Raw genomic sequence first — 20770 nt, 5'->3', positions numbered from 1 at the left:
CCCTTTTTTCCTTTAGTCGGCAACGGATTGAGCTTTATTTAGGTTCCGATGATAATCGTAATTACAATAAAAAAAAGATCATGTGGTTCGTATTTGTTGTTTTCCTAGTAGGAAAATTGTCTGATGATATGTTTGTTATTTCCAAAATATGCAAATGAATTGGTCTTGGAATCAGTTACAGGAAAAGTTAATGTAACGGTAGCCGCAGCTAAAATATGAATCGCTCGCCAAGCAACTAGGTACTAGGGACTAATCTTCGACATCCTCAATATTTGTACCGACATTGTATAAAGGTACACCGAGATACTACAATTTTCATAAGTACATTTCGCATTGACGGAAATCACTCAACGACTTACAAATTAAACCTCCAAGCATAAACAAAGCAGGACATAAATAATTAACTGTTATTAAACATAGATTAAACAAATGTTGTGAATTGTTACTCAACTAAGAAACCAACAAAGTCGCGAGATGACGCTATTAATGCTTTGTTCAATCGTTACTTGTGATCAACACATTAGCAGGTAAACATTGTATGCCTATCAAGTTTTTATATCAGCAGAGGACCCTGAATTTGTTATACGTGACCTTGGAAAACGTAAATCGATATGCAGTCGTGCAATGCTGTACTAATGGCGATATGATGACCGCTAGCGTTAATTGCAAAAAAATCTGCTTCATTTTCGCGTCGTCACCTCTAAAGATTTCATAGAAAAACGTCAGTCCTTGCAGCCTGAAACATATAGCAAACGACTGATTTGTTTTGACTTTCGCTGTAGGGGCTTATGACAACCAGACTGCGATGGATTAGATTGATTACGAAGAAAAACACTTATGAGTTATTGTATGAATTGCATCGTTATGATGATAAGATTACCTGTAGGAGGTAGGTGTTATGGCACTGATAGGATGTATCTAAGGACCAAACCAACGACGGAGTCGCCATATCAATCACAAGATACATATACATAATGTGGCAACCAAAAATCAACTGATAACTTTGAAAACAATAAACCTAGCAGCTGCAAAAGTAAGATTCAAAATGAAACTGACTATAAAATATTATTCTCCAACAATAATGTCCTTACAATATTTTCCTTCACCTTTTGCTCGTTGCTTCTAAATTATGCACACACGTTTGAAAAACATGCCCGGTTCACGCCCGATTCACGACAATGACATTTATGTTCGATACCCCTGCCAAGCTGCCAACAAGGGTAACCATTTACTTTTAATTTACATATTTTAGGACTTTGCCATCCTCAAAGACCTAACGTGGACCGTTTAGTCTTGGACCGTTCAACCGTTGTTCGGTTACGCCCCAGATTTCCTTTTCGCTATTCAGCATTTCTACTGAAACTTCTGTGTATTTACTTACAAGGCTGTTCCCTGTAAGTACTCAGAATAAAATCAAACCTACAGCGTCGAATTCACCGACGAGACACAACATTAAATATTATTTACAAACGTTTTATTGACACAGCGAATTCTTCAGGCTACGTGAAACTTTACTTTCAGCAATGCAGAGAAACTTGAGAACGTCCATAGAAATCTAAACAAGGCGAACCGCAGCTGCATATGGACGCATTCTCAGCACATGACTACCTGACCAGCGAACTAAACAAAATATTATATTTTGATGACTCGTCAGGTCATTCACCCTCTCCAAGATTATGCAGACCTGCCACTTTTAGAATAGTTGAAACGGTATTACGCGTGCACTTTTACATAAACATACGATAGCTTTGCTTTACAATGATGCACAATGTGTGTGCAACATTTTATGTTGTCTCTGTGAAGATATAAATAGAAATATGAGGTAAGTATACAAGAGATAAATATAATCAATTTTGCACAGCAACAGAAAACGAAAGTTACATAAAAGATTCGAGAATTCCCATTGATCAACTCAACGTGTAGATAACCTATTAATGTGACAGAATGATTAACTTGCAAACTTAAATACATAAAAAAAACAAATGTAAATAAAAACAAATTCTGTGTTAACGGCAATATTTTACAATTTATTTGTAGTGTTCGGGCTTGGCATATTGCCCGGGTACCTATTATGTTCTCAAACGAAAACAGAAGCCATTTCTTGTTAATGGATTTGTAAAACTGTAACGTTAATTTAATTACATAATTTTAGCCAAAGTTATTCTCCTCGCTTGTTCTACCCGTAAAACCTTCCAAGCATTCAATATACAGTCATTTATTTTTTCCATGCACAATAATTATTCAGATTGCTTTAGATGTAGATACTTAATATCATTATTTCTTAATTGATGGCTCACGATAAAGTTACATGTTTACATTTACCATTGATGAAGTCTCCGTGAACCAAACACGCTAACAATAAGACCATTAACGTTAAGTTGGTAATAAAAATCTCAAGAGAATTGCATAAATATTGACCTAGTTAGTTGTTCACAGTAGCCATTTGTTCAGGATGTCGGGGACATTCATTGCGTCTAACTACGCTTTGTCAGTAACTGCGCATCCCCCAAACGTTCGGAACGCCCGCTTCAACGACTTTTATCCATTCTGCGTCGCGACCTATTTTATTATTGTTCTTTTCACTTCAATTTTATTGTCCCTTTGTAGTTTCTGCGATACTCAGTGGTTTATGATGTTGTCTTTTATTCTTAGAATTTCAAATTCATCTGTTATATCTGACCTGATTTAAACTGATACATTGCTATTCTTTACTTAACAAATGTTTCCGTTGCGTCTGACTCCGACCTATACGTAGGATATTTGTGTTTCGTCCTTTCATAATGAAGCCGACTTTTGTTTACTTTGCCAAATCATGTTGTGTTGTTGCTATTTTTCGTGTCGCTCCGTACTATCTGAGTGGTGTGACCTCACAAGCAAGAATTCTGTCCTTTATTTATCTATGTCATGTTGTTCATTTCTCATTTGTCCACCTCAGGAATAAATATTATATCAATCTGTCTAGCTGGCGTCTCAATTCTTCAAATTCGAACGCTTTGCTCATTCGCACCTTAACTAATTGGACGAGCGCCAAACAGGACCACCCAAACTATATGACGCTCTATGATCATTGAACTTCTGATATAATGCTAATATAGTCCACGTGTGTGTATGTATGTTTCATAAGAATCGTCTTGTTCTTCTCGACGGGTCCCCCGTTTATATAAATTTATTATAATTTTATACACATTTGCTATTACGTTGTTGATTATGGGACACTGCCAAAAGCCGATAATTTATGATCGGATACATCTGTATTCAATATGAAAAATCTGATTAGAAGCGAATCTTGAGTTTGTATTTGTGACAGGATTAAGCCAACATTTTCCTATCGTTAACAATTTTAAACATTTTTGTTTCGAATAAAAAAAGCATATGATTTTATATTTCCCGAGTTTAAAAGCCTTTGGAGAAACGATACCTACGTAAAGATATATCTTTACTGATGACTGATTTTCATAGATTTTTGACAGTCCAATGAACATACTGCAAGGTTGTAGTTAATTGAGCAAGTCTGCAGTTACAAAGCTGAACTAGATAAAATTCGTGGAAATACAATCAAGAAATTCAGAATTTTCCTAAAAATATCAAGACAAAATCCTTAAAATATGAGTTTTTCTTGCACATTCCACCCAAATTGTTATTTTCTTTAAGTACATCATCAAATGAATTTCGAAATTAAAATTTGTAGAACAATTTGTCGAGTATTTATTAAGACAGTTACGAGTTTCGGTAGCGATACGTAAATATTTAGAGAGTTTTTTCATAAACGTTGATCTAAATATTTAAGCCTATATAACAAATCAAATCCTTTATTGAACTGAACAATCACTAATACATACTTACCACTGGCTTAGGGAAATATCTGTACTGTAATATCTATACTGTTTTTTTTTTTGTATTTTGTCTAAGAAATAATAAAACCCTAAGAGTGTTTATGATAATTAAACCAATATTAACGATCAAGTAGAACCGATCTAAAAATAGATATGCAGCAATATCCCGTATATCAGCAAAATATTAAAGCAAGCCGAAATTAATCAATCTTTATAGGTTAGTATAGTGTACTAAAAAATAAACAAATGAAACTGTATATTATAGCAATATATAGCAAGTACATATCGCATAGATAGTTTTAAATCAACCTGAGCTTGACACTTGGCTGGTTGCCAAAAGCCAATGTTTTGGTAAGTAAGAAACTCTAACACCTTGAAGAGGAGGATTACGTAGTACAACAGTATAGAAAATGATGAATTAGTAGCGAAAGAAAAATAGATTTTTAACGATCCTGACGTCTCCTTGAAAACTAGGAACGAGCTTGTCAGGTAAGATATTTATTTATGTCTGATGTAAGTAATATTATTTACTCATATCATCAAAATTGCAGCACCGTGTGAAACAGGATATAAATAATTCTAGCCTCAAGTTGCAATCATAGATTCACAGTCATGGCAGCCAAATTTATTTGCTAACATCGAAATATTTATTACTTATTTTTAGACATGCTTAACCAGCACTGGCAAAGCCACAATTTAGCAAAATTTTCGCTATTTCTGTGTACATAAGCAATAACTAGTGTATGGGCGCACGTGCGTGTCACGGGTAACGTTCACACCCAATATACACATTAAAATTAAATAATAGCTCAAGGCCTACTGTTATTTTCGTTTTAATACAACAGCAGCTTTCCGCCACGCGGTGTTGATCACAATTTTTATTCACATCAGCCGGCAACTTGCCATACGCAACATCTGCTGGTATAAGGATTCTACACTCATCTCACAGTCGCATTGTCTAACTACGAAGTCTTGAGAGATTGTATCAATGATTAATTTAAAGAGAAGAACCCTGGGCTTAGTTCTGTCAGAATTAATCTTTGAATAATCAATTATATTTTTCAGCCCAGACATTAATTGCCACAAAAATTACATTAGATCTGTTATTTAAGTTTATTTCAATGTATTTGGGCCAATTTTCTTGCAATGAATTTATACGCCACAGGATATGCCTGTCATGTTCTAAATATTTTAAACAATGACCTAAGATACAATGTGACGAATCTTGACTCTTATGTGTTTTTGAAAAACACGGTTTTTTGTTCTTTTTGCAGCCAGCGTAGAGGTCGTAGCAATAAACATGAACGTGCACAAAATAAACAGAATGTACAATTATTCTCATCTGAACGAAAATAATTTAAATTGGGATGGCGTTTTCATTGGCGCTAGATTTTTAATTCGTCGCGTAAATTGTTCGGCGTAGGTATATGCTGACATGTTATGACATGGTTCAACAGTATTATATTTTACGAATGCTCCAATTTGAATTCATTCATTGAAACATTTATTCTATTGAAGTTTTTCAGAACGTGTTGTGGGCGGTCTATGATTACGTAACATTTAGTTAATGAGTTCAACGTTTCGGAACATGTAATTTGGAGCAATAAAATCTGTGTACCAGTGTCGTGTGCTTTATGGCTTATTTTGTTGATTCCACGAACAGTTTCATGGTACAATATCGGGCTAACCATGTACTTACTATCCTATAAATCCTCAGATTTCAAACTACGTATACCAATCTTACGAAAAAGTTTCACCATATTTTCTCTTATTAACTAATTCTTGTCAAGTCTCCAGTAAATGTAGGAAATACCAACATGTTGTTCCAAGTCATTATCCTAGTTTACTTTAAATTATCTCGTGTTGATAATGTAGTGATAGTCTAACATTGCTGCGATAATATGATGAAAAAATCATTTATTTATTTTACTACAAGTTTTGAAGAAAGTGATACCGCAGTACCTATCATGATTCGACTCCATGAAAATTCAGGGCCCAGTATATTTGCAAATAAAGTTCCCTATAAACAAATGGAAATTAATGACGAGTAATAATTAGTATAGCAAATAATTGCGTGTTTGTGTGTACTTAGTGAAAGGCCGCCGGCTCTCCCTAGAGACGGCCGATGGTAATGAATTGGGCTCGTTAGCTGTCATAACTAAGGCTGAAATACGTTTTTAATAAAATCGACCTAATTTCATATTTTACTGCTCAATTTTTTTAACGCCTACGAAGACTTGCTTGCTTTGAGAAGCATGTTTTTCAGTGAATTTTAGATTTGAGCGATTGGATTGTATTTTTTTGCGAGGGCACACATTTTTCAGCTAACCATAGCTACACCAGCTATTAGTTGTCACGTAAACACTACTTTATTGAAAAAAATAGAAAATAACAAATCTGCCATCTTGACATAGATATTAACTATCAGTTTAAATATATTTTTTGTCCAATCAAATAATACACCGACGTCGAATAAGCAATTAACATTTAATATGGCTCCGAATTAGATAAAACTATAAACTTTTACATTTTATTATCACCATGAATTGGCAGTGTAAAAAACTAAGCCTAATCTCCATTGACGCATATCGATAAGAATCTGCCAAATGCTATCTTGACCTCAATGAATAAGTTCTTCAGGAAACTTCTAATAGGTATAACATTTTCTAAGTACCAAGGTATATTCAATTTATTTTCACTAAGACGCAAAACCTATAACATTTCCCAACTCATACATTATTTCTCAACTATCTACGGCTCTAAATTGAAATATGTCCCTTTAAATTAATAGACGTGTTCCACACATCATAACTCAAGAAAAACAGCTCAATACACGAAGGAATTTGCATATTTTATATCAAAAGTGACTATAAAAATAACTTATACTCTCGAATACCCACATTATGGTCATTATTTTCATCCTAATGGTACAGTTACGGACCAAATATAAAATATAATGGGCTTTAGGGCGCGGCTAGTTTTATATCGCCACGGAACGACGACACACACATTTTCAATAGATTTGTAGAATTCAATCATCATTCACCGAATTATTATTATAGTTTGAAGGAAAGCTAATCAAATGGATATAGCAGAGATAGAGTTGTCAAAAATGTTTTATAGCTGCATCAAGGATTATGAGGATTATAGAAAATTTATGACTCGGTTGATTTAAGATCCAATAGAATCTGACTGTGGGTTACAGTTACCGATGCTTCAGTATTTTTTATAACAAAATTAACTTTATAATACTTATGTGCATCAGGCCCATATATTCTGATCAGATATCCTCAAATGAAAAATGTTACGAATATATAAAATAATTTTATGAAAATGTGTTCTACAGAATATTGTATCTATTCTAAAACAAATGAAATAAGAAATTAAAATGCAATTCGTATTTTCGGCGGCCACCTTTTCCTCCCGTCTCGTTGAATCAACAGCAACATGAGAAGAATCATAAAAACAAAAACAATGTCTGCCCACTCGCAACCTTCATTTCTATTAGCTAGACCAGCTCGCACTTTCAAACTGAATAGAAACGTGTGCCTAATAACCTTCGTAAATCAGCTGGAACTGAAATTATACGCATGTCAAATTATGCCTGACAGATGTTTATGAAAGTCAAAGGTAGGTAGTTATGTATAACATTATCCCTCAAATTATCATCATCGTTAACTTTTTTGCAAGCCGACTACTGCAATCGGCTTTCAGCCAGATGCGACTGAATTTCAGTAAATTTTCCATGCCTCGGTTGTTGTTTCATATTTACTTTTTGATTCAGGGTGCAAGAGTTAGCCTTTTTTGAAATTAATCCGCTTTTAAGTTGCAATTAATCTGAACAATTAAGTACATGTGTTGATGCTCTTGATTTCTATTTGGCATTCAAAAATCCTGATTTCTTATCATAATCAGAAATCATAGAAATAATAAAATTGATACCAGGATATCATAAATCGCTGCAAGATATACGTTAGCAAATTAAACGGTTCATGTAATAACACATGTGTATGCCTTAACAAATGAGGCCAAGCTCGTGATTGGCCGCACCTGCGCAAGAGGTTGAGGACAGCAGTCAACTTTTTATGAATATATTCCTAATTTATGAGCCTCTTATTTTTATATTACTTAATAGTGTGAGTAGTTATCAATCAGCTGAAGATTTCCGACCTCACGCGAAGAACTGACAGTTTAAAGTTTTGCTCGTTAACTTGAAGTGTCTAATCTTACAGTTTTTACACCATTCTTGAGTGACGTCTTCACGTCACTTTGTTCTAATGATCGTTAACAATAGATAAATGGTATTCGTTCCGTTCTTCGTTGTTAAAAATTTGTTCTGCTATGCGTAACATTAATGTAAGAAAACGTAGTACACATAAAAACGCGACTATTTATATCTTGTTAAAACGGATGCAAAAAACGACGGTGCAGTGTTTTTTTAAGATTTGGAAAGCTTGCAGTTTTTGAAGCGTTTATTAAGACAATAATGTTGCTGAAATTGTATATTTTTTGTGGTCGAAACTTATCTGGCATTGTATGAAAGTTTAAAAGTACAGCTCTAAATAATTGTGAGATAAGTTAAAGGTTTTGAAGTCAAGTCTTGTATTTGTCGCACTATATTCTTTCTTTCAAGAATGGCTCTTGTACTTCATGACAATAATTCAAGCGACTGCAAACCCGACATCCTGACAAATCGTATCTGTATCAGAAGGTTAGCAGGTTCAAACAGTTTCCTTCGACTCGAGTTTAGTTGGAAACGACGTCGTTATCGCTATCAGTCACCGGTGGCCGACGTTCGTCGACAAATTGTTATTGAGTTGTACCCGACGCGATACCGCGACCCCACGGTCAACACAAGGAGCTTTCTTATCGTCCCAAATATACCTACCCGTTAACTTTCCAATTAAAACCCATTTGACTCTCAGAGTCAACACAAAGCTTAATGGACATGACCCGCTGTAAAACAATGGACGCTTTGACGTTGCTTCCACTGACCTACATTTTACGATACATAATGCACACACTATTTCTACACGACACAAAAAGTATCTTAAGTTTTTAATACTAGGCTGAACTGGAACGATAGTGTTAACTCCGTCGTTAAAATTATCAAGGGGCAAAAAAATAAAACATTTCTGATAACACTTGCAATAAACAATTCAGTTCACGCACTGAAATAAAGCAGTGTTCTGCAAACAAAACGCCCTGGGTGGAGGTGGTAATATGTATAAGAGTGAACTAGAGTACAATATTCACCTCATTAGCTACATTCTTCAAGAGCCTGTACAAATTTGTCGCGGCGCGGCGTCACGCGTCGCCGGCGCGTTTGATGTGCGGACGGCGCGATAATTACAGAATTAATGGCCTGATACAGAGAAGCAGTTTTTATCGCAATTAAGAGTGCGCTATCGATCGACCCAGTTGCGCTCCACAACGCTGCACTAATTCACTACTATCCAACCTTCGAGAGAACTCTAAGCAAATTACTGTGCTTAGATAAATCTAATGCAATCTAAAATCGCACAATCTCCGATGTGCTGTCACCACTTTTTATTTTAATATAAGTTTTACTGCCACAATGACATTTAAAGTAAACCGAGATTTGATTTAATTAAGAGCTACGTAGACTTTTTGCAACTCCTGCATGATCCTTTGCTACTGGATTACTTATTAGTTTTTATTAGACAGCTACGGTACCTACGTATATTTTTTTATCGTTCTTATTCCAAATCCACTTTTGAATGATAATAGGATCTAACTAAAGTAAGTGAACGTATGGAGTCCGTCCGCTCCAGATATCCATAAGCGGCATTAATCACTCTAATTGGACCTTCAGTTCGCCCTGTTTTTTATTTACGTTGCAAATATCCACTTAGCAAATAGAGCCTCGTTTTTCATTAGAAACAGTTGGATGTAATCTGCGAGGCAAAAATGGAACGCCTAAATAGCACGCAAGGTTAATGTGTTGCAGTATATTAAAGGCGTCAATAAGAAGCTGACATTCCTAGAGCGACCTGTAACCTGATTACTGGACACAGTCTCGGCTCGTGTGGCAATGACACTCCTTTTTTTATCTATGCGGCGTCTTTGATCATACTCACACTTAATACAAACAGTACTGATTTAACTTCGTAGGTGCATTTCAATTTATTTGCAAAGCAATGTTCAGCAATATAATTTGCCGAAGAGTAATGCGAGAGGCTCGGTGCGTTAGCCTGGTAAGTAAATTGAAACAGATCACCATACAAGCTAGCTCGTTTAATCAAATTACCATAAAATGCAAATAAGTTTGGATAAAGGAGTGGTATTAACAAATTGAACATATTATTATCATCTGAGGGAACACGAACACTGTGTTACGTGCCAGTGGTAAAATTAAAGTGGTATTGTTTGTTTGCGCGCCGGTCGCTACTGCCGGCGAACCAGAAACGTTCCGCGGTGTAATGGTGGAAATAACGCACGCAGGTTGTAAACGTAAATAATGATTAATGGAGTTTGGAAAAGTGTTTTCTTCGGTTAATGTGCTGTAGTTACTAGATAGCTTGTTCTGCGGCAGTAAAACGAAAATGCATTTTCTTTGGAATTTTGGCAAACAATATTTTACGTAGAGTATAGAAAAGCGCAGCGGTATTGTATAGCATTGATACCTTGTAAAATTAATAACAAAATCAAAGTTGTAAATTGTTGTTTCAGGAATTAGCCCAATCATTACAGGATTACCAAATATCACGATAAAAATCTTATCATTATTCAAAGATTAAACCGATTTATCTATCGAATGACATCAATTTCGAATCTGTTTTCCAATAAGTATCACTTTACATGTAATATACCATTAAGTACTTAAGTACGTACATAAAACCTCCAGCTTGCACGAAGCAGTTAATTTATTGGTCGTATCTTTATCACTTAATCTTAATTAAGCCCTCCTAGATTATTTTTATCTCGGAAAATTTGCAATTGCAAATGGCCGTCCGAGTCGTCTCCGCCTGACCCGTTTGTGAGATGTCAAATATTTGCTTGATGCAAACAATCTTATCCGTGCGTCCGTTTACTTGGCTCTACATATAGGGTATGTGGAATCACTAGCTATGTATATGTACACTGCCGGACGTTAATTAAAAGGCGTATTGAATTTTGTTTGATCAGCAAGAAGTTTATCAAAGTGTTTAAAGAAAAGTGATCTTAGAATAGCGAGTCTCAAGGCTTTCAAAACGTGAGAAGATATGCAATATCCGTATTAAAAAGAATTAATTTATCAATTCGATTTAAAAGTAGCAGAAGGTAATGGCTTGTCAGTCAAGTTTATTACCTATAAATTTAATTAATATGATATCTCTTTTCAGGAACCTGGGATTGAAGGAATTGGTTATAACATATTGCTTTAAATATACCTCTAATAAAATGATTTGTATGAGACCTTCATGATCACAAAAGATTCAGATAAAACGTTGGGCAACATCTAATAAACCAATAAATAATGTAAATTTTATAATAGAGCCACCATAAAAAGTAACGATGTAGGCAGCCCTTCGACCTGCATATGAATAATTCTATTTACAAATCAAATATTTATTTTCGTTAACTTGTCTACAGAGATCAATGAATTAAATTCATCGATAAAAATCTGAAGGCTTGATATCGATTTCGCTGCCCACGCTTAAAATTATTCCAAGTACATTATTTATTGATTTAATAGTTACTCAAAACGAATAACTATAAATTGTAGTCCGTAATGAAAATGAATAGCTATAAGATAAACTTTAACAACGATTAACTTTATGTACGCGTCACGCCGCGATTGTTTATTGAATTCGCTTTATAAGGGCTTAATCCAAGCATCATTAATATTTTTTTCAAGTTCATCAGGATGAGTAGCCTTTATGTCTAAGACGATCACAATTTTTCCTTAAGAAGAAACCTGGTATTATTTTTATACTTAATTATGTTTAATGCTACATCGTTTTTATACAGCATTGGTAAAAGGAATCGTGAGTTATGGTAACTTTGTTTGAGTTGCAACTTGGACAGGTTTAACCATAATTATGCTTAAGACGTCTGTTCTCAATAAGTACTTAGATTGTACAAAAAATGTTGAAGCTCGGTAATAACATCAACATTCATTAAATGTTCACAGAATGATAACTACTAGTAGGGTCAGACACTTCAATCAAAGATTTTGACGTTGTTGATGTATTAATATGCGTGGGTGTCGACGCTCGTCCTTCGATGCCCACTTCAAGTGATCGACGTCCACTCGAAAATTACCGAATACACAAAACAAAAACAAACAGACTCGCTCATGTTAAATTTTTAATGCGAGTGTCGCAACAGTGCTCCTCCCATGCGTAGAAACCGAATCGACCTTCTATCAAGGGCAACCTAAAGAAACATCAAATTGAAACACAAAAGTGTTAATTTATTATTTCTGTAAACGCATGACTTCCGCCCTTTGAGCTGTAGGAAGTGATTAAGTACTGTTTCGATATAAAAAACCTACAAAAGTTTGAACATTATATTCTCACGATCAAACAGCAGTAACCAAATAGATGTGTGAAGGTAAAATAAACTTAATAGGTAAGTGTTGATCAATATTTGTTGCACATTGCCCGTTTGTTTACTCTACCTACTGATCTTGTGCGACGTATGGTAGCTCAGCTAGATGCACATTTACCCAACGTATTAAGAGAAATATTTTTGGTCGTTCGGCTGTCTAATTTGTTTACGTATTTTCCAATCAACGGCAGTTAACTGTGAAGGTTCATTATGTAGATGCGAGTACAGTGCTAGCGTATGTATGTGTGCGCTTTGAATATTGAAGTGTTAAAACAAACGTACTAATTAACATCCATTCAGATGTGTGGAGGCCAAGTTGATTCATGTGTGCTGCTTGAATGTTCTTATCACGGATGTGTGCACTCTTAGCGTTAAGTGCAATATGGTATTCAAGTCACCGTATTGTTGCTTAGAAATAAGTTTTAACATCGAATATTCCATTCTAACTACGTTGGTATGTTTTCCTTTGTTCCGAAATTGTGTCACAACAATCTTGTTTTTGGATATAGCATTTAGGATAAATGTGTATTTGGTAGCGCTCTCTTATTAAACTTGTCTTGTGCATTGTACAATGAAGTGGAAGATAAAATAGATCTAGTGACCTCTTTAGAGGCTGGGGCATTGTTAAAACGATTATTTTCGATGTACCGTCGCTACAAAAAACATTGGCCGCGTGGGCGGACCATTCATGAGTGTCCAGTTTTGTAATAGCACTTATGCGTCTATATTATGTGTGTATGTTATAACTGTGGTAAAAAGAGATAATGATTAAATCATGTTATACAATAGTGCCTGAAAACTTTACATAATGTGGCAAGCGATATTGTAAAGCTGCGGTAAAGGAGCTCAAAAGCAGATGTTTAGATTTTTCTGGAAGAAAAGGGAACATGTTTTAATTGAGCTATCTACGAAATGGGATACCGTGTATGGATCAAGTGTTTGGATTTATGATCCCAACGAGCAACGGTTACCAGGCTTCATACGTGAGAAATAATATTTAAGCGTGGACGTTGTGCAACGTCTTTATAACACTCTTGTGGTATATCTCGAGGACTCTCCACATTATCTTGTAAATTGCTTTGCAAGTCGAATACAAACGCTGTTATCGCGCCCCAATAACATTATTTCTTCGGTTCCCAAGTTAATTTCTGGGGGTTCATATTTGGCGTTTTCTTTTTAAAGCTAAACGTTATTATTTCCGTATTGGATTATAATTTTATGATGCCGTGCTTCATCGCCTTTATAAGGAGAAACGATACTTCTTTCTGTTAAATGCGTCAATACGTCTTCTATTTTTATGGCAGTCTTTTATTGTGAGCTTAATTTGGGATTGTATCATTAATAAATCCTCCCACTATATTTAATGCATTTCATACATTATCAACATAATTCACATAATTAATCAACTTATAAATAAGTAATTCGAGTTATTTTTAACTGACCCTTTTAAGCTTTCGTTCCACTCCTTATGCTGTGTTCATTCATACATTCATACGCCAACCTTCAATGTCAAAAACATTTTAAATGGCAAAGTTTTGCAATGCAGATACTTTAAATTCATAATTTATTATTTACAATACTGTATGCCATAATATTATCAAGTTTTTATGTAATACTGTAATAAGGCATTTACTTGAACATTCATCTTTTATTCATTAGACCGTTTATTTGCTATTTGATGGCAATGCTATTAAAATTGTTTGATCATACCGCTTCAACAGTTAATTTCATATTTAATATCATGTTAGTACAATATGGTCGAATCGTTACCACACCACTTAAAGACGGCATAAAATTGATAATAAATTATAAACTGCACAATACAAATCATGATTTGATTTAATATCTTTAAAATATGATTTCTTAGAAATACAAAACGTTTTGCGTGCCAAGGAGTTAGTTCAAAGCGTTACATTACCTACATCTGAAATGCAGGCGACACGACTGATGTATGGCTATAGAATATTTGAGACGTGCTACATACGTTACCACGTGCTCATGTAATTCATCATGAGTATGAAAATTCGTTTATTCCTTCATTGTTCTGTGGAGTATTGTTCGTCGCCCGCCGGGCGCCAATAATCACGCGACGCAACTTGATATTAGGTTAACTTTACATAACGATCAATAAATATAATTTAACTACGAAACAAATTCACAGAATAAGGTTATGCCCACATTTGGAAATTATAAAGTGGAGTTAATTTAATGTTATTATCCTTTTCAGTATGTGATACAATCTTGGTTTTTAAGAATTTTACGCAACCAAATACTGCGAAAATATTATACCGTTTTGACTTTGACTTGTGTTCTGGTGATATTTAAATCTTCCAGATTAGGCAAAACTAATCAATTTCAGCAAGCTATAGAATTTAGCGCATCTTAGGTATTATGTAAATTTTTTTTTTTTTTTTCTTATAGGAAAATAATCATTTTATATTTTGGACTATACAGAAACCTATATGTAAGTATATTTACTTGGATAGATATGACTTTTTTTCTATACTTAAATGCTTTTGGCTTTAATCAATTTCATTATTATCTGCTTTTCTCAGTCAGTACTTATAGTATAATAACTTTTCATTACATTTCAGAGTTATAATAATAGTGTTTAATTAGTGTTAATTTTAAAATTGAATGAGCTACGTTCAAGTCATGAATTTATAGTAGGTAGGTACATTAGTTTATTTGCGATTGAAACATGGAAAACATTTTTCTTATGTTTCTTTAGGCTCATCATTGCCGACGGCATTATACCTAACATCTTTATTATTCTTTTCCAGACTATTTAAAAAACTTAAAGTTTGAAGATTTCAGTAAGTTTAAATCATTTGGAGCACTTATATACTGGAAAATTATTTTAGTATTGTAGTCTTCACTCACAATCATTCAAGTTTATGCACCTACTAGTACTTATACAGACGAGGAAGTGGAGAATTTTTACGACCTACTTAACAAAGCTTGTGAAGAAAACCGAGGGACATGGAATATCATCCTGGGCGATTATAATGCAAAAATCGGCACAAGACAAGAATCCGACAACGAAACCGTTTTAGGACCACATGGTTTAGGCATGCGTAACGATAGGGGAACCCGACTCATTCAATTTGCCTTCGGCCAAAATCTTATCATTGCTAATACATTATTTCCTAAAAAAGACCAGCGACGTTGGACATGGACATCACCAAATAACCGTACAAAAAATGAAATTGACTATATATTAACATCCGATAGACAAATATTAACAGATGTAAGTGTTATCAACAAGATAAAATATAGCTCGGACCATAGACCACTTCGTACTAAGATCAAATTTAATTTTAAAATTCATAGGGCAAGAATATTTAAAGCACAGAACATTAAGAAACTGAATAAAGAAATGCTAACAAACTGCAGCGAACAATTTAACCTCACATTGACAAATAACTTTGAAAGCCTAGATCTAAATGTCGCCGACGTAGAAGAACAATATCGCAACATAGTTTCACGTATCAATAAAACTTGCAACAGCATGACAATAAATAGAAAGAAGGATACTAAATTCAGTGTACATACAAATACACTGATAGAACAAAGAAACGCTTACGAAATAGGAACAGAACAACATAGACTTCTAGATAAACAAGTAAAAAGAGCCATTAGAAAAGACCTTAGAAATCTAAATACACAACTAGTCAAGGTCGCTCTAGAGAAACACCGATCCTTGAGAGTTGCCAAACAAGGTATCTCGAAAAGCAAACCCTGGATCAATAGTCTACGGGACGAAACTGGCACAAAACAACATAGCAGACCAAAAATTATAGAGATATGTACAAAGTTTTATAGTTCACTATATTCCGATACTGGACAAACAAGTAATGACCTTACATACCACTACCCAGAAGACATTACACCTATCTCTAGTTACGAAGTCCATAGAGTCCTCAAGAGTATGCATTATGGCAGAAGCCCTGGAGAGGATGGTATTACTACTGAAGCCTTAAAACTTGGTTCAGCCACACTTGTTCCACACCTTACTAGTCTTTTCAATAACATCTTGAAAACAGGCAAGATCCCAGATACGATGTGCCACTCTAACATCATACTACTTCACAAAAAAGGAGACAAATCTGACATAAACAACTACAGGCCCATTAGCTTAGTCTCGCATATTTACAAAGCTTTTATAAAAATTCTTCACAACCGGATCGATGTCAAATTAGACTCCCATCAACCACCCGAGCAAGCCGGATTCCGCCCTAATTTCTCCACAACAGACCATCTCCAGTCACTTAACCAAATTATCGAAAAATACGTTGAGTTTCAGAAACCATTGTACTTGGCATTCGTAGACTACACAAAAGCATTTGATAGCATTAAACATCCAGCGATATTCTCAGCATTGCAAGACCAAGGCATAGAAAAAACCTACATAGACATCTTAAAAACAATATACAGCAATAGCACCGCAAACATAAAACTAGATTCATCAGGCACCAAATTCCACATAAACAAAGGAGTCAAACAGGGTGATCCGCTCTCTCCAAAACTTTTCACCAGCACGCTTGAAGAGGTGTTTAAGGAACTGGCCGACCCCTGGATATCGCAGGGTATCCGAGTCGGCAGTAAAACACTCACTAACCTTCGCTTGCAGATGATATTGTCCTATTCGCACCGTCGGCAGAACAGCTGCAACAGATGCTCCAAGAGCTGAGCTCCGCCAGCCTCAAAGTCGGGCTTGTGATGAACCGGTCAAAGACTAAAGTAATGACTAATAGCGCGAAACGTAGGGTCGAGGTAGATGGGCAAGAAATACAACATGTCGACGAATACATCTACTTGGGCCAGTTAGTGTCCTTCGAAAACAGGCAAGACAAGGAAATCGATCGACGGATCGAAAACGCCTGGAAGAGCTACTGGTCCATGAAGTCGCTCATGAAGGGTGAGCTCCCTTTATCGCTGAAGCGAAAACTAGTCGACATGTGTATTCTGCCCATCCTAACCTACGGCGCTCAGACTTGGTCTTTGACCGAATCTCAGAAGTCCAGGCTAAAAGTATGCCAAAGAAGCATGGAGCGTAGCCTGCTCAACATACGGCTTAGCGACCGGATACGCAACACCATTATCCGGTCCAAGACGGGCATACTCGATGTGGGCAATAAGTCTGCAAAGTTGAAGTGGGATTGGGCGGGTCACATCTGTCGAATGCACCCGGACAAGTGGGCCAATATTACCACAAAGTGGATCCCGGAGGATGGAAGGCGACCGAGAGGGAGACCAAGGAAACGCTGGAGGGAAGACTTGGACAGCTTCCTCTCGGACTGGCCTCAAGCAGCGATGGATAAAGAAAAGTGGAAGGCTTTGGGGGAGGCCTTTGCCCAGCAGTGGGACAGCATAGGCTAATTAAAAAAAAAAAAGTCTTACTCTCAGTTTATTTGGGTCCTGGACCCTATTTCATTTTGGGCAATTCATTATATCCTAAAAAGATCCTTAGTGGATAATGTGGTTTAAAGATTTTATTTTATTTAAGGAATCCTGAATCATCAACTTTTGTACGAAGTACAATGGTCATATTAAACTTCCAGAGTAGATAGGTTTTAAAAGTTTAGAAACGTACATTTTAGTACTTAAATATAAAAAATAGGGAAAAACGCAGGAAAAAGTTTAAATGTTACAGGTGCGATAGCGAGCGTTGAAAAACCTTATCAACAATGAGGTGCTAACTACAATGAAACATGTTGTTAGAAAAACATTTAATTGCATGCAATTCAAACATTCCATTCGATATCAATGGTGTGCCATGTGGACGCAAAAATCTATGGAATGTGACAATTTGCTTATCTAATACAAATCTAGATACCTATACGTGTTTGTCGTTATCAGCTGAAACTGAAGTTGTCCAATGCATTTTATTTCAGCACTCAGCCGTTTCGGGAAATCCCTCAATACAAGCGATTTTTTTTTCGGATTTTGGACCACTTTTTGGAAGAATGCTTAGATTTAGAAAATTGGGATAGTTCCTCAAATTTTAAATATCTACCTAGTTAATGTTAGTACTTTGTTTAAGGATTTGGAAACTGAAATTGATATTACAGCAAGGTACCTAACTACTAAGAGATGTAGAGATGATCTAGAGAAGTTGCATTAGGTAAAGCTAATAACTCGAATAGTTACAGTCTATGCTCAAAGTTTAATTATGTAACCATTTTCCTGAAAAGTGAAATATAATGTTCAAACTGGAATACAAGTATGCTTTAATGATCAACAAATATCAAAGATTAGCGGCTACGTGCGAAGGAGCATGTCTGTGGTGAACCGCAGCGGCAGCGGTGCTAATCAGAAGAGGATAGCTTTAAAGCGGTTAGCAGATACAACGCGAGAATACAACATAAAAAGAAAATCCAACACATTAGCATCTGGATCTTGTACCACTTTGACGTTTTAAAAGCAAAGCGAAAAAGCCAAGGTCACGCGTTGTTCTTCCTACCTCAGCACGTGCCGGGCACCGTGTACTCCAGGAGCTCCTTCGGGATGTCCCTGGCCGCCACTGCTCCCAGTCCCAGGGCTCGTAGCGAGAACAACTTGCAGCACAGCCTCAGTCTCACTGAGATCAGGATGAGGACAGCAAGCCGTATCGCGTCCGCACCGCCCGGCACTTCCACTACACGCCGACCGATCAAAACATAGCTCTCACGAACCTTTTCGACACACAGACTCGATTTGCAAAATTTATTCATCGCATCCGCCGAAAACACGTATAATTTTTATGAGCTGCACCGAAAGTACGCTCGGAACTGAGTGTTGACTCGTATCCCGAATGTTTTCTTTACGTCCGACATGTATTAGCACCAATAAACTGTGAGGAAAACACCATAGACGCGATTGCAGCTCGAGAGCCGCCGGAAAACTCGATTTCGCACGTTAAACAGTGTCGAATGCGTGCGCTCGCCGGGCACACCACCGCGCTGTAAACAGAGAGCGCGCCTCAACAACACACGCACACATCGACGCCGCACGTATCGCTCGCACACATGCGCAGCGGCTACAGCGCGCGCATTCTGGCTTGAGACCGAAATAGATATCACGTCAACTTCGACCAATCACGAGCGTGCTCTATCACGCCATAACGACTTGTGATCGGTTGAGGCTCCATTGATAGATTGGCTACCACAAGGCGTTTCAATTCGCGATTAACTGAAAGTTTTTGATAAAACTTAAGTGATATGAAATCTTAACGGTTGGAATTATCGACGTAATCTTTGAAATCATAAAAATGTTTTGGTGCACTTGGATGATAGTAGAGATATAGAGATCTTAGCACCTGCGCGGAAATGCTCATCGTATTAATTTTTGGCGCGAATGTACCTAAAGCAAAGAGAGTTTGTTCCGTGTTTATGTTGAGATTTGTTTGTTACCTAATGATAACGTATCTGAAAAAAATCTTCATGAAAAAATGCATTTTCGGCGTTTAAACTTCTTCGTGTCACGAGACAATTTAATAAAAAATTGCAATAACTTCCACTTCCAGGAAGTTCAATATTTCCAGTGCTGTAAAATTTCAAGTTCATCCATTCATAATACCGTTTCAATTATAAAATCAAATAAAAGTTTATGACGTTTTATTTCACTAATTTAGGTAGTTTTGAATCAAGTTTCGAGCAATACACACGTAGAAACAGTGTTTTGCTTGTATATTGAAATCAGGGGTCACGATCACCCGTCTTTACTAGGCCTTGGTAATGAAAAACAATCTTTATCTTGTAGTAGATAGAGTTGACATTTAAACGTCAGAATATTTAAAAATCTTATGTAATGGTGTGGTGGCTAATAGACTATTATGACTATTGTGTGTGTATGTGTGCGCAGCTTTGAATGTTGAAGGATTATTAACTCGGTTCCGTGAGCTTTTAAAGTCGTTTTAATTCGAAGTTTAAAATTGTTTGTACTTATTGAAACAATTGACATTCCATTTTCCTCAAATGTCTCGTCCGTGACTTAACTAAACATTCGTGCACATTTCGATGCAGTCGATTATTAAGAATCCTAAAAACGAAGGCAAAAACTGAATAGGATTCGCAACACGTTTAAGGTACACGTGTAAGTACTTGGACTTCTCTTCACAGCAATTTGTTTGGTACACACTGCAAAAAATGCTATAGAAACTTTTTCTAATACGTAACAGCTTTTTCCAGATAAAACTGCCTAAGTTATTCTTCCTAACAGCAGTAAAAAACTTGAATGTTGTACCTATCTACTACTATTTCGGCGATGTCATGCACTATTGTTAGAGTCAAAAGTTAGAAAAAAGAAAGGATCTAATTTTAAAACTAGGTACAAGTCTATAAATAAAATTTGTTTTTTGAATGTTATTTCCGTAACAGTTGCATCTAAATGTATTGTTA

General features: G+C 35.9%; 1 protein-coding gene across 2 annotated transcripts in view; it reads right to left on the bottom strand.

The window, feature by feature from the left end:
- The window catches only part of LOC110384581 (transcription factor kayak), a 48149-nt gene extending 28793 nt beyond the window's left edge, over window positions 1–19356 (bottom strand). Inside the window, exon 1 of one of the 2 annotated variants that reach the window (XM_064038668.1) lies at window positions 18856–19356. The gene's annotated coding sequence lies outside the window, so the exon portion shown is untranslated. The remainder of the gene's footprint in view (window positions 1–18855) is intronic. The other variant, XM_021345922.3, reaches the window with a different exon arrangement.
- Between the last annotated feature and the right edge of the window lie 1414 nt (window positions 19357–20770).

The sequence above is a fragment of the Helicoverpa armigera genome, chromosome 16, assembly GCF_030705265.1.
Source record: "Helicoverpa armigera isolate CAAS_96S chromosome 16, ASM3070526v1, whole genome shotgun sequence".
Classification (NCBI taxonomy): domain Eukaryota; kingdom Metazoa; phylum Arthropoda; class Insecta; order Lepidoptera; family Noctuidae; genus Helicoverpa; species Helicoverpa armigera.
The sequence above is the reverse complement of the archived record's forward strand: the minus strand, read 5'-3'. Positions and strand labels throughout refer to the sequence as shown.